The sequence below is a fragment of the Meles meles genome, chromosome 9 (assembly GCF_922984935.1).
Source record: "Meles meles chromosome 9, mMelMel3.1 paternal haplotype, whole genome shotgun sequence".
In the NCBI taxonomy this organism is placed as follows: domain Eukaryota; kingdom Metazoa; phylum Chordata; class Mammalia; order Carnivora; family Mustelidae; genus Meles; species Meles meles.
Genome location: NC_060074.1, coordinates 70,172,078 through 70,185,550, shown reverse-complemented (window position 1 = coordinate 70,185,550; position 13,473 = coordinate 70,172,078).

The window sequence follows — 13,473 nt, the reverse complement described above, 5'->3', positions numbered from 1 at the left end:
GTTAAGAGTCTGCTTCTTGGTTTATCTGTCTCTCTTTTTTTCCCTTTGCTCATTTGTTTTGTTCCTTAGATGCTGCATATGAATGAAATCATATGGTACTTGTTTTTGTCTGACTTATTTTGTGTAGCATTATACTCTCTAGCTCCATCCATATTGTTGCAAATGGCAGTATTTCATTCTTTTGATGGCTGAGTAATATTCCACTGTGTGTGTGTGTGTGTGTGTGTGTGTGTGTGTGTGTGTGTGTGCGTGTGTGTGTGTGTATTTATATAACATCTTCTTTACCCATTCACCTATTGATGAACACTTGGGTTGCTTCCATAATTTTGCTATTGTAGATAATGTTGCTATAAACATTGGGATGCTTGTGTTCCTTTGTTATTAGTATTTTATATTCTTTGGGTAAATACCCAGTAGTACAATAGCTGGATCATAGGGTAGTTCCATTTTTAACTTTCTGAGGAACCTCCATCCTATTTTCCACAATGGCTGCACCAGTTTGCATTCCTGCCAACAGTGTAACAGGGTTCCCCTTTCTCCACATCCTCACCAACACCTGTTGTTTCTTGTGTTGTTGATTTTAGCCTTTCTGACAGGTGTGAGGTGATATCTCATTGTAGTTTTGATTTGCAAGGAAATTCCAAGAGTTTTTGAGGTTCTGTGCCAGGAACTGGGGCAAAGAGCAAATATAAAATTTTTTTATTGTATCACATGAAGAAATAATCAGAGGAATGTAGCTAGTTCCATTTTGAACATGATGAGCTTAAGGACCACTTGAGTGATACATCCAGCAGGCATTTAGACGTGCAAGGAAAAAGTCAGGAGGGAATTCGGAACTGGAAGCAGAAATTCAGAAGTAATTGTTTGTAGGAAATACTCCATATTGGGAAATATAGTGAAAAGAAAAAAGGCTTCAAGTTAAGCAGTGCCCAACAGAATGCATGATGAAGAGAGATAAAGCTTGTAGCCCACCATTCCTCACACACGGCAATGTAAATTTTGTGCTCTACACCAAGAGTTAGAAAAGTTTTTCTGTAAAAGGACAAGTAGGAAATATCTTAGGCCTTGCAGGACAGACAGTACTGGCCAATTACTCAATTCTATCATTAACATGCAAAAGCAGACATAGAAAATAAACAATAAAATGTGCATGGCTATGTTTTAATAAATCTGTTGACCCTGAAATTCAAATTTCTTGTCATTTTTTATGTGCCACAAAATATTCTTTCTCCAATTTTTTTTCAACCATTAAGATATGTAAGAACCACTCTTAGCTTGTAGGCTATAAAAAAAAAAAACAGGCAGTAAGTCAATTTGACCCTCGGGCTATAGTTTGCCAATCCCATGTTCTTGTGCGACTTCCTGAAGAGGAAAACTAAATGTGAGGACCCAAGGGCAAGGTCTTGAGGCACAGAGGAGATGCTCCATGGTGCCCTTGCTGATAGACCAGAATTGACCTGGGAGATGTGGAGTCTGCCGTTCAAACAGGGGTTGCATTGAACTGGTGTTTGTTATTCTCACAGTTGAAGCCAGACATGACTCTTTAGTATGTTAATTGTTCTAGATACAGTTCTTCAGTGCATGAGCAATTTTTCTCTTGGCTTTCTGCCATGACACTCTAATGGATTTCTCTTACCTCGTGGATGCCCTTTCTCGCTTCCTTTGCCAGTTCCTGTCTGCTCTCCCTTTTAATACTAAAGTGATCAGTAGTTAGTGCTTTCTTCTCTTTATCTACACTCATTTCCTAGTTGGTTTTATCCAGTCCTGTGAGTTTCAACATTTTCCAGATTCTAATGGCAACCAAACCTCTATCTTCAGTCCTGACGTATCCCAAGAATTCCGCGTGGACATGTCTAGTAGGTACTCCTGACCTTTCCGCACCTCAGTAAACTGTAGGACTATTCACTACGCAGACCTCATGTGGACTGCAGCAATGTCTCCAAACCACTCTTCTCTTCAGTCTTAGTTCCAGTGACTTAAAAAAATTATCAGGCAGATTTTTTTTTAAGGAGTTTTAGGTTAACAGAAAAACAGAGGAAAGTACGGAGAACTCCATATGCCTCCATATATAACACCATATTCCCTCCCCTTCCCCTATTAGCAACATCTCGCATCGGTATGGTACAATTGTTATGACTGATGAACCAATACTGATACATTATTATGAACTAAAGTCCAGAGTGTATATTAAGGTTCACTTGTATTGAATAGTCTGCGGATTTTGATAAACATGTAGTGACATTATTCTACCATTATCGTACCATACAGAATACTTTCACTGCCTTAAAAATCTCTGTACTCCATCTATTCATCATCCCTGTCTCCTACAAACCCCTGGCGACCTCTGATTTTTTTCCTGTCTCCACAGTTCTGCCTCTTCCAGAATGTTACATGGTTGGAATCGTACAGTATGTAGCCTTTTCAGATTGGCTTCCTTTACTTAGTTAAATGCATCTAAATTTCCTCCATGTGTTTTTGCAACTTGACAGCTCATTCATTTTTATCACTGAATAATATTCCATTGTGCTAACGTACCATAGTTTGTTTATCCATTCACCTACTGAAGGACATCTTTGTTGCATCCAAGTTCCAGTGGCATTTTAACCTAGAAGCCAGACATGTCCCACTGTCAGTGCACCCAAACACCCTGACTCTGACTTTTAATGCCCTTGCCTGCCCTTCTCAGCTCCTCCTCCCCATTGTGCAGCCTTCACGTTGTCATTCTTTCTCTTCTTGCCTTAGAGCTGCTGTCTGCAGCTCCCTCCACTGGGATGTTGTTCCCTTGAATACCCAAATAGGCCACTTCTTCTCAATTCCAATCTCGCTCACATTCCCCATGCTCAGAGAGGTTCTCTCTGACCTCAAGCCGAAGTTACCACTCGGTTGCCTCCATCACAACATCTCATTTTTAATTCTTTCCTCACCATTTAACTCCATTTGATATTTTCTTTTTATTTGTCATCTTTCTTCCCTGAATAAGAGCACAAACCTCCCAACGTCTTATTCCCTGATATATACCCAACACCTAGAACTATACAAAAGAATCAACACTTTATGAAATGCTTCTAAAAGTCCATTGTATCAAGCTCGTTGCAACACTTAAAGTAGAAATCAACATTTGGAAATGAACTTTTCCTAGATTGTGTATTTTTTTATTTGTGTCATGAAACTCTCCTCTTGGCTTCTATTCTTAGTCAAGTCCCTATGTCACCCAAGCATTCTGAATCTGTTCCTGCGTCTCTTAGATCTTTGTTAACAGGACGAAGCTGCAGGGTTAAGTGGTGGAGCCAAAGTGGTAGGGCAGAAAGAAGAGCACTGACTAGGTGCTGCCCAAAGAGAGGGAGGGAGAAACAGCAAATGGACAATCAACCAAAAAAATCAAGTAAGAGCTAGTTTGGTGAAAAGTTCTGAAAGCAATTCAACGGGTAGAGTCTCACAACTGTTTTGAAGAGGTAAAACATCCTCTGAATAATTGTTTAGCATCATGAAGAGATTCTTTTTTTTTTTTTTTTGACAGAGAGAAATCACAACTAGGCAGAGAGGCAGGCAGAGAGAGAGGAGGAAGCAGGCTCCCCGCAGAGCAGAGACCCCGATGCAGGGCTCGATCCCAGGACCCTGAGATCACGACCTGAGCCAAAGGCAGAGGCTTTAACCCACTGAGCCACCCAGGCGCCCCCCTGAAGAGATTCTTTTCAAGGACAACTGTCATTAGAGTGAAATAAAATTTGTTTCAAATTTTATACCCACACATTTTATTCAATCTTTAAATAAAGCTGATTAAGGGGGGAAAAATCAGTGCTTAAAAGATGGCTGTAATCTTTAATCTTAAGAAAAGGTATACAATTTATGACTTTTAACTCTGTGGGTTTAGAATCAAACTTGGCTTTGTGGGCCTTTATATTCCCTTCCAGCTGTAAGGTACTACAGTTCTGTGTGGGGCCTTCATTCAAGCCATTTTTTCCTTTGTAAAAACGTGGTAATAGATCAAAGAATAAAATATCCAGTGAACATTTGGATGGGTTGTATAAAATCAAATATATCTCACATTCCCTGATCAGCTTTCAGGCAGAGGAAGAAGAATCAGAGTGGTCAACAACTTAATCACCAAAAGGCTTGGGGTGTGGGAGTAGCTATAGATTAAAGCCACTTCAGAACTGGAGGAGGCCATGGGGGGGACAAATTTTGATTTTGAGAGGCAAATACTCAGAGAGATGAACAGACTTGTACCTGGGCATTAATTTATTGCAAGCCATGGCATTCTGAACCCAAGACCTCAGGCTTCCGGTCCAGTGCCCTACCTAACTCATTTCAACTGCCTTTCTGTTGTTACTTTAAGTCACTAAGTTTTGGGGTGATTTGTTACTCAGCATTAGACACTGGAACAGACGAATTAAGAGCAATTCTTTAAAATGAGAGAGAGGGGGCGCCTGGGTGGCTCAGTGGGTTAAGCCGCTGCCTTCGGCTCAGGTCATGATCCCAGGGTCCTGGGATCGAGTCCCGCATCGGGCTCTCTGCTCGGCGGGGAGCCTGCTTCTACCCTGTTCCCTCTCTCTCTCTGCCTGCCTCTCTGCCTACTTGTGATCTCTGTCTGTCAAATAAATAAATAAAATCTTTTTAAAAAAATGAGAGAGAGGGAGAGAGAGAAAGGAAAGAAGGAGGGACATGAAAAAGTTGATAGTATAATAAGCACCTATATCTGTTTTTTATAAAAAGGACCCCAAAAGGTCCTCCCATCGCCCACCAAATCCTTTAAAGCAAATTAGAAGAATAGAAGAAAGGAATCTTCCCCTAAAGAATCCCTTCCATATTAATTGCCTTGAAGGTGCTCTTCTTTTACCTTCTGCTTTGCACCTGGAAAAACAAGCAGGAATTATGAAGGTAGGTGTTTGGTAGCTCGTTCTGAGCTCTGTCATGTTTTTTGGGTGACTGGCTACTGTGTGATTTTGTTAATTGAGTCGCGGCATATATTTTAGAAAGCTTCGCAGTATCTAGGCATACCATTTATAGCTCATTAAATATGAGAGTTGAAGTCATTTTTGGAAAGCCCGGACATAGGGTCTTTGAATGGGAGTGTCACACCACTACTTATAAGTCAAGTCAGAGATGACTTAGATCATTTCAACTCATAACACCATTTTCCAGGAACAGGCATACAAGGACTCTCAACTAGGAAATATTCCTAATTCTGGGACTAACCATTTTGAGAGTTGGGACATCACTGTACCTTTTACAAAATCCCAATTAGCATTGCTTTCCTAACATGCAGAATTATCAATTAATTGAGAGTTTTGGGAGAGTTTGAATGGAAAATAAACAGCTTTTACTATAGACCTTTAAAGCTCTCTACATTTCCTTATAATAATCATATGATAAAAATATCATTAAACCACTTGGTTTTGTAGAATTTTCTCATCTTATAATTTACTCTGATTCACAGTATCTCCAGACTAAACAAATGAGTTTTTGAGGTCCCTGATAGCTAGGTATTGCTGATGAAAAAAAATCAGTAGAAGAATTTTTCCCCTTTTCTAAAGAAAACAATGTACTGGGGCGCCTGGCTGGCTCACTCAGTAAAGCATGCAACTCTTGATCTCAACGAGCCCCACGTTGGGTATAGAGATTACTTTTTTAAAAATCTAAAAAAAAAAAAAAAAGAAAGAAAGGAAACAATTTACCAAAAACACTGTCATTATGAGAATTCACTGCTGGAAGATTTATTTGTTGATTGAAGGAAGAGAAAGTTTTCTTTCTTCACATCTTCCTCCTCAACTTTGGCTCCAGGCAAATTTTGTCAATAAAAACCTGTCAGCAGTTCCTTCTGGAACTGACTAGCCCAAGTCTTTTGACGATGTTAGCTTACCCACTTCATTATCACCAAATATGCTAATATTTTTCCACAAGATCATAATATGCCCTTATGAATATTACAATGGAATTTCTTGCCTATATTGGCTATAGTTTAAAGTTGCTTCTCTTAAAAGTCAGTAGTATTTCGGGGCGCCTGGGTGGCTCAGTGGATTAAGCCTCTGCATTCGGCTCAGGTCATGATCTCAGGGTCCTGGGATCAAGCCCCACATCGGGCTCTCTGCTCCGCAGGGAGCCTGCTTCCTCCTCTCTCTCTGCCTGCCTCTCTGCCTACTTGTGATCTCTCTCTCTGTCAAATAAATAAATAAAATCTTTAAAAAAAAAAAGTCAGTAGTATTTCATGAAGGTACTGAATGCTACGTGTAGCTCTCTATAAAAATTTGTGAATTTTAAGTACTATTTTCTTACCTGTAATGCACATTATTATCTTTTCTAAAAAAAAAAAAAAAAAAAAAAAACAAAAGCATCATTTCTTTACCCTGTATATAAAGCACTTTGCTCTTTTTTCTCAATAAAACTTACAAGCAGTGTGGTTTTGCCCACTTCTCCTTCCCTTTCAGGATTTGTTAACTGCTCTTGAGGCACTGAAAGCTTTTTCCTTTCTATTTTACTTTCCTGGTACTCAGATACGAAATAGAAGCTCTTTTCCCTTCTCTTCCACTTCAATCAGAATGATGGGCGTGCTTACTCTGCCTGGCTCCACTCCTTTGGCGTGGATGACAGCTAATTTCTTGCTTTTATCCAGAACGGCACCGTAGGAACCTGGTGCATTTTACCGCAACTCCAGCTCCTTTACAACTTTCAGGGGTCCCCAGATGAGTACCTCTCTTTAAATGCCAACAAAAATGCTGTTCAACCCCCTAACTACAGGGAAAGCACACCACCATGTCTCATTCAAAGGAAATGTGTATGATTAGGATCCATCACTTTGATCAAAATGACTTCACTTGTCTCAGCTAAACTCAAGATAGCCTAAGTGATCATGGGAATTTGCCAGGTCAGATACTGAAGAGCTCATCTTTGGAGAATTTAAAGAAATTTCTATTTTTATTTTCATTTTTTTAAAGAAAATTTTAAAGGTGGATTTGTGTCTTAGAATCTTTAACCTGTTGACACTTCATCTACAAACATATTATGATAACAGTGTCTGATTAATTAATAAAACATCTTTCACAGTGGTATAATTAAAGGATGGGGGAATACTAAATTTCTTTTTTCGGTCTGTTTGGGGTAACTACGATTCATATGAATGAGAAGTTATCCCATTCTAATAATTAACAATTGGCATATAGGCTGTAAACTTTAAAAAAAAAAAAACTTACATTGATTCCAAATTTTAAAGCAAGGGGGAAAAAAAAGGAGAGAGGCTCAGAACTGTAACTTGCGTTTGTCTCCTCTTTCTCCCCAAATTTCTCTAGAATGACAACCAGGTATTAATATAAGAAGACAGAAAGGATGGAAGAGGAGACAAAAGTGAAAGAAAGACTTCAGCAAGTTTTTTTTTAAAGATGATACCCGGGCGGGAGAGGTGGAGCCAACTTAGTGGAGTGAGGTTATAGCAGGGGTGAATGCCAGAGAGAGATGTCCAGATGGCATCACCCCACCCCCAGTGCCACCAAGCCCACGGAATGGGTGGTTCAGGTTCATCTTGGAATCAGTTCCAGGTGGGAGTTAGACTTGACCTCACACAGAGTGGTGAAGTAAAAAATCTGTGCATGGAATTATGGGACACGGCCCCTACTCCCCAAATGCCAGCAGCCAAGTCTCTCAAACAGGAAACTGGAGGACTCTTCTCTTAAGAAAACTGAATAACCTCAAAGAAGGTCCTCAGAATCTGATATTTCAGATTCTCGCCATAGAAAGGCTGGCTTAAATCCAGAATGCCCCACAATGACGCCCAGCACTCTTCACACCTGTACCCCCACCTCCCCAGCCCACATACAGGTTTCCCAAACCGTTGTTCAATGTCTCAGTCTTCAAAATATATAAGGGATCAGCAGACACTCAAGGAGAATCCCCACTGTGCAGGACAGAGGCCAAAACAAAATAAAAAGAAGCAAATAAAACAAAGTAAATAAAAAGAAGCAGTAGAGACAATACAGGGAACAGAAGAATAGAAACTTAAGTAAAGAAACCAACATCCCTGATCAAGATAATGTGTTCATAAAACAAATCCAAGATACTACAAGGGGAAAAAAATAAAGGAAAAGAAAGACCTTTTGGAAATTAAAAATAAAGTACCTGGGATTTAAAAATTTAGTAGAAGGTTTGTTCTATAAAATTAACTTCTCCTGGAAACATGAATTAAAAAATACAGACAAAGGGGCACTTGGCTGGCTCAGTCGGTGGAGCATGGGATTCTTGATCTCAGAGTTGTAGGTTCAAGCCCCATGTTGGGTGTAGAGATTACTTACAATGAAATCTTGGAAAAATACATATATAGATATGGAAGACAGAAGAGAAATGGCTTTAAAATAGAGTTAGAGGGGCATCTGGGTGGCTGTCAGTTGAGTGTCTGTCTGACTCTTGATTCCAGCTCAGGTCATGATCTCAGGGTCCTGAGATTGAAGCCCAGGCCAGTTCTATGCCCAGTGTGGAGTCTGCTTGGGATTTTCCCTTTCTTTTCCCCCGTCCCTCCCGCCACTCATGCTCTCTACCATTCTAAAATAAATGAATAAATAAATAAATAAAATCTTTAAAATCAAATTAGAGAATCTTTAAGCTCTTACATGTGCTCAATAAAGTCCTTAGAAACAGAGAACAGAGAAAATGGAGATAATACAATTATCAAAGAAATGACATTTGAAAATTTTCCAGAACATAAAGGCATGAGTCTCCAGGTTAGACAGAGTCACCAAGCGCTCATCATGATGAACGAATGAAAAGTACAAGTACCGAAGCCACTTTGCTGTAAAATGTCAGAACACTGGGGTTCAAAGATGTTCCTACACTCTTTCCAGCAAGCCGCACACAAAGACACGGGAATCAAAAATGCTACCACCTTCTGAACTCTGAAGGACAATGATTTTCCAACTAGAATTCTATATTTGCCAAAATAGCAATCAAGCAAAAGAGGCTAGGGGGTTGGTTTATTTGAGCTGATATAATAAAATACCAAAAACTGGGTGGCTTAAACAACAAAAATGTATTTTCTCATAGTTCTGAAGACCAGAAGTCTAAGATCAAGATGCCAGCAGGACTGCTGTCTGGTGTCAGGTCTCTCCCTGGTTGCAGAGGCCTGCCATCTTGCCATGTGTTCACATGATCTGTGCATAGAGGAAGTGGGGGCAAGTCAGCTTTCTTTTCTTTTTTTTTTTAAGATTTTATTTATTCATTTGATAGAGATCACAAGTAGGCAGAGAGGCAGGCAGAGAGAGAGAGAGAGAGGGAGGGAGAGAGGAGGAAGCAGGTTCCCCGCTGAGCAGAGAGCCTGACAAGGGGCCTGATCCCAGGACCCCAGGATCATGACCTGAGCTAAAGGCAGAGACTTTAACCCATTGAGTCACCCAGGTGCCAGACGAGCAAGCTTTCTGCTATCTCTCCTTATAGGGACACGAATCTTACTGGATCAGGGCCCCACCCCTATGACCTCAACCTTAATTACTTCCTTACTCCATATACAGTTGCAGTAGGGGTTGGGGCTTCAACATATGAATTAGGTGGGAGGACACATACATTCAGTCCATCGAAGATAGCACAGAGATCATTTTCAAATGTGCAGACTCAAATGATTAATCTATTATTCCTCCTACCTTAGGGAGCTCCTGAAGGACATACCCACCCCAAAAAAGGCTTAGAATCTTAAGCGAATAACATGGAGAACATGGGGAAATGGAGAGGAGAAGGGAGTTGAGGGAAATTGGAGGGGGAGGTACAAACCATGACAGACTGTGGAATCTGAGGAACTAACTGAGGGTTTTGGAGGGGAGGGGGTTGGGAGGTTGAGTGAGCCTGGTGGTGGGTTTTGTGGAGGGCACGTATTGCATGGAGCACTGGGCGTGGTGCATAAACAATGAATTCTGGAACACTGAAAAGAAATTTTAAAAAAATTAAAATTAAAAAAAAAAAGACTTGGAATCCAGAAAATGGGTACATGGGACTGGAGATATCCCAGGATAATTAATGTGTACCAAGTCGAAGAACACCAGTCCATCTTGGAGCTGGAAGGAGAACTGTAAGAAAACCAGGAACCTCTATAATCTCTGTGAACTCTATTATTAACAAAAAGTTAAAGGATAATATACATGTAGCATATCACTTGGTTCAGCAATGATAATCTGCCTATAGTCATAGTAATGGAAATATTGACTCTTGGTTTAAGCAAATATTGTGATACAACCATATATTTGCAGTAAGGCATGGGAAGGGTACTGTGGTGGATGGTCACAGTGGTGTAAAAGAATTAGGTTCTCAATCACCATCATAGGAAGTCGAAGATAATGTCACTTCCATATCGTTTTATTTCACTAACACTTATATGCCAGTGTCAGGCACTTTTCTAAGGATTAGTTCATATGAGATCAGCACTATTGTTATCTTTATTTTATAGAACAGGAAACAGACACAGAGAGGTTGGCAGTTCACCCAAGTTTACATAGTTTGTTCAGAGTCAGGATTCTAAAACAGGCAGTCTTGTTCAAGAGGACTACGCTCTTATTATAAAATGGATAAATGAAGATATAGCTGTACAGGCATATAATTTAGAAATATGGAGGTAAATTCTGGGAGAAACAGTTTAAAAAGCTAAGTGCATTTGGCCCCAAGAAATAAGACTAGAGGTGGGGATAGGCTGGGCAGAGATTAGAGTTTTTATTACAAGATTTTTAAAAACTATTTGATTTTGGGGGTGCTGGGTGGCTGGGTCAGTTAAACGTTTTACTTTTGATTTTGGCCCAGGTCATGATCTCAGGGTTGTGAGATTGAGCCCCACATCCAACTCTATGCCGGGTATGGAGTCTGCTTAAGATTCTCTCTCTCTCTCCCTCTCCCACCTCCCCTCCCCTCCCCTCTCTCTGTCTCTAAAAACAACAACAACAACAACAAACTGTTTGCTTTTTAAAAACTATTTGCATGTATTTTTTAAGGAAAAAGAAAAGTTATTTTTTTAAAAGAAAAGAGAAAAGAAAAATACCAGCTTTTTCTACCATTACCTCTCCTTTTCCACACCTCTCTAAATCCCAATTATAATGAAATTGTGTGTTTACATTCTCCCCCAATTACTGTGAGGCTCTCAAGGCCAAGGGCTATTTCATTTATATTGTGCCCTGGATTAGCACAGTGTCAGACCCATAGCAGGTCCTCAATCAATATTTGTCTTCCTTCCCTTACATGGAATATTGTGCAGTCCAGGCAAGTTTCTCAAGAAACTCTGTCAGGCTTGAGAGCCGGTCCAGATTTACTTTGGCCAGTTCATCTGAGTTTCTTCTGTAATGGTGAACATAAAAACTGAACAGTGTTATAGGAGATAAGTCTCAAAGTCCATCCAAAGAAAAGATCCTATTTCCATTAGCTTAGAGAGACATGAATAGAAAGATGCAGAGGCTCTCTTTCATGTATACTTCAAATGTCAGAGCACATAATATCATGAAATGCCAAGGTTTCAAAGGATCTCAAAATTTATCTGTTCCAACTCATAATGTAATTAGTGCAGCACAGAGACTAAGGGCATGACTTATATCTCCCCAATGTAGGTGTCCCAACTTCTCACTTAACTTCTCTTCTTTGAACTCTTAACAGAAAGCACAAAGTCAATATGTCCAAAATTCCACTCTTGATGTACCCACTAGGGTGTTTCTCTTGTACTCTTTTCCATCTCTGTGAATGACACCACCATGCATCCAGCTGTGGACACACGAAACCAGTACCACCCCAGACCAAGCTCTCATCATCTCTTGCCAGAATCACTGTAGTGACCTTTTAACTAGTCTCTTATGTACACCGAGCCACACTCCATGCAGATAGTTTCTTCAAAGGAAGAACTGAATGCATTTCACATCCTACAATTAAAATCTTTCAGTGGCTTTCAATGCTCCTGAATAAAGACCAAACTTTTAACATTGCTTAGAAGGTTTTGCATGGTCTGGCCATTCAGGTATCTCTAGCTTCATCCTGTACCATGATCCCCTTCCATCTCTGCCCATACACATTATCCCCCTCTCAGTCCCTTTTACTATTCCTCATCTAGTAAACAGTGTGCTTTCAGTAAAGAATTCTTGAATGTATGATAGCACAAAGATGTGTGCTCAAAACTTAGTATGTCTTTGAACACAGGAACCTCCCTAAACCTCAGTTTCCTCATCTATAGAGTAGAGATAAAAGTATCACCGACTCATGGGTTCTTATCAAGATTCAACAAGATAAGGACAACAAAGAACTTATCACACTGACTGGCTAAAATTAGAACCCCCAATTTTTTGCTATCTAATATTCTATAGAATTCCAATAGAATATTCTATTTCCATTAATAACTAGTCATGCCAATCATTTACTAATTAATTGAAACTTTTAAAAACTCTTAAAGTTTTCAGTCTGTGCAAAGGCTGAGGGATAATCAGTTTTATGACTTTATTACCCTATGTGCAAAGTAGTCAAATAATGCCAGACATGTGCTGGAGCTGGCTTCTCCCAGCTCAGAAGAGCTAACTGTTAAATTTTCAGGAATTTTGTGAACCAGTCATTAAATATGGATTTTATTAAAAACTAGATTATATAAACTCACACCTGAGAAAATTACATTAAAAACTATAGTAATAAAGGTAACAAATACTCAAAATGCATCACTTCTCAGTTATTTCACCACATTTTATTATTACCTATACTCTTCATGGCTGCTGTACCTGAATAGTAAAAACGATGTGTGACTACACCTCTCTTCCCAGCTCTACATCCAGTGATGTCATCCTGGGAGCTTGAAATTGGCCACCCAGGTAGCATTTACACCATGGAAATCAGCAACCACTAAAAGGAAAGCTTCTCCCCACTGCCCCCCAAAGCTGGTTTTTAAACATTCAGTACCACATATGTCAGTGTGTAATTCCTAATTGTGTAGACATCAGACACAGATGAAGACCTCAACATAAATGATAGCGACTGCTCAGCAAAGTCAAGAGCTCTTATAAAGTCCTTTAATGAAAGATCTTTTCATTTACTCTATTGGGAATCCACTCCTTTCTCAGAGAATACTGACCTTAAGTTTATATCCAATTCTTGTTCAGTTTAACTACCAGGTTTGTTAGTTTGTAAAACAAATGAGATGGGCACATTGTTACGGGGAGGCAGGACAGCTAAGAGCTTGGCAGCAAATAGTTTAATAGCGAGGGAGGACAAATAAAAGCAATGACCAACTTGGGAATAAATAAAGCCTAGCAGTGGGAGGTCATTAGTATAGGAGAGCCCTTTTGAGAGTCACTGTAATACAGCACAGAATAAGAGTTAACAACCTTAGAGGTGACAAAGAGCCCTCAAGAAAAGGTTTGCTGTTTTCCATACACTGTTGAAGAAAACAGAATAGTGTGTAATATGCATTTTAAGTATCTAAAAATGCATTCCAACAAATGTGGCTGAAGAAACTTGATATGCACGTGCAGAAGAGTTCATTTGGACTCATCT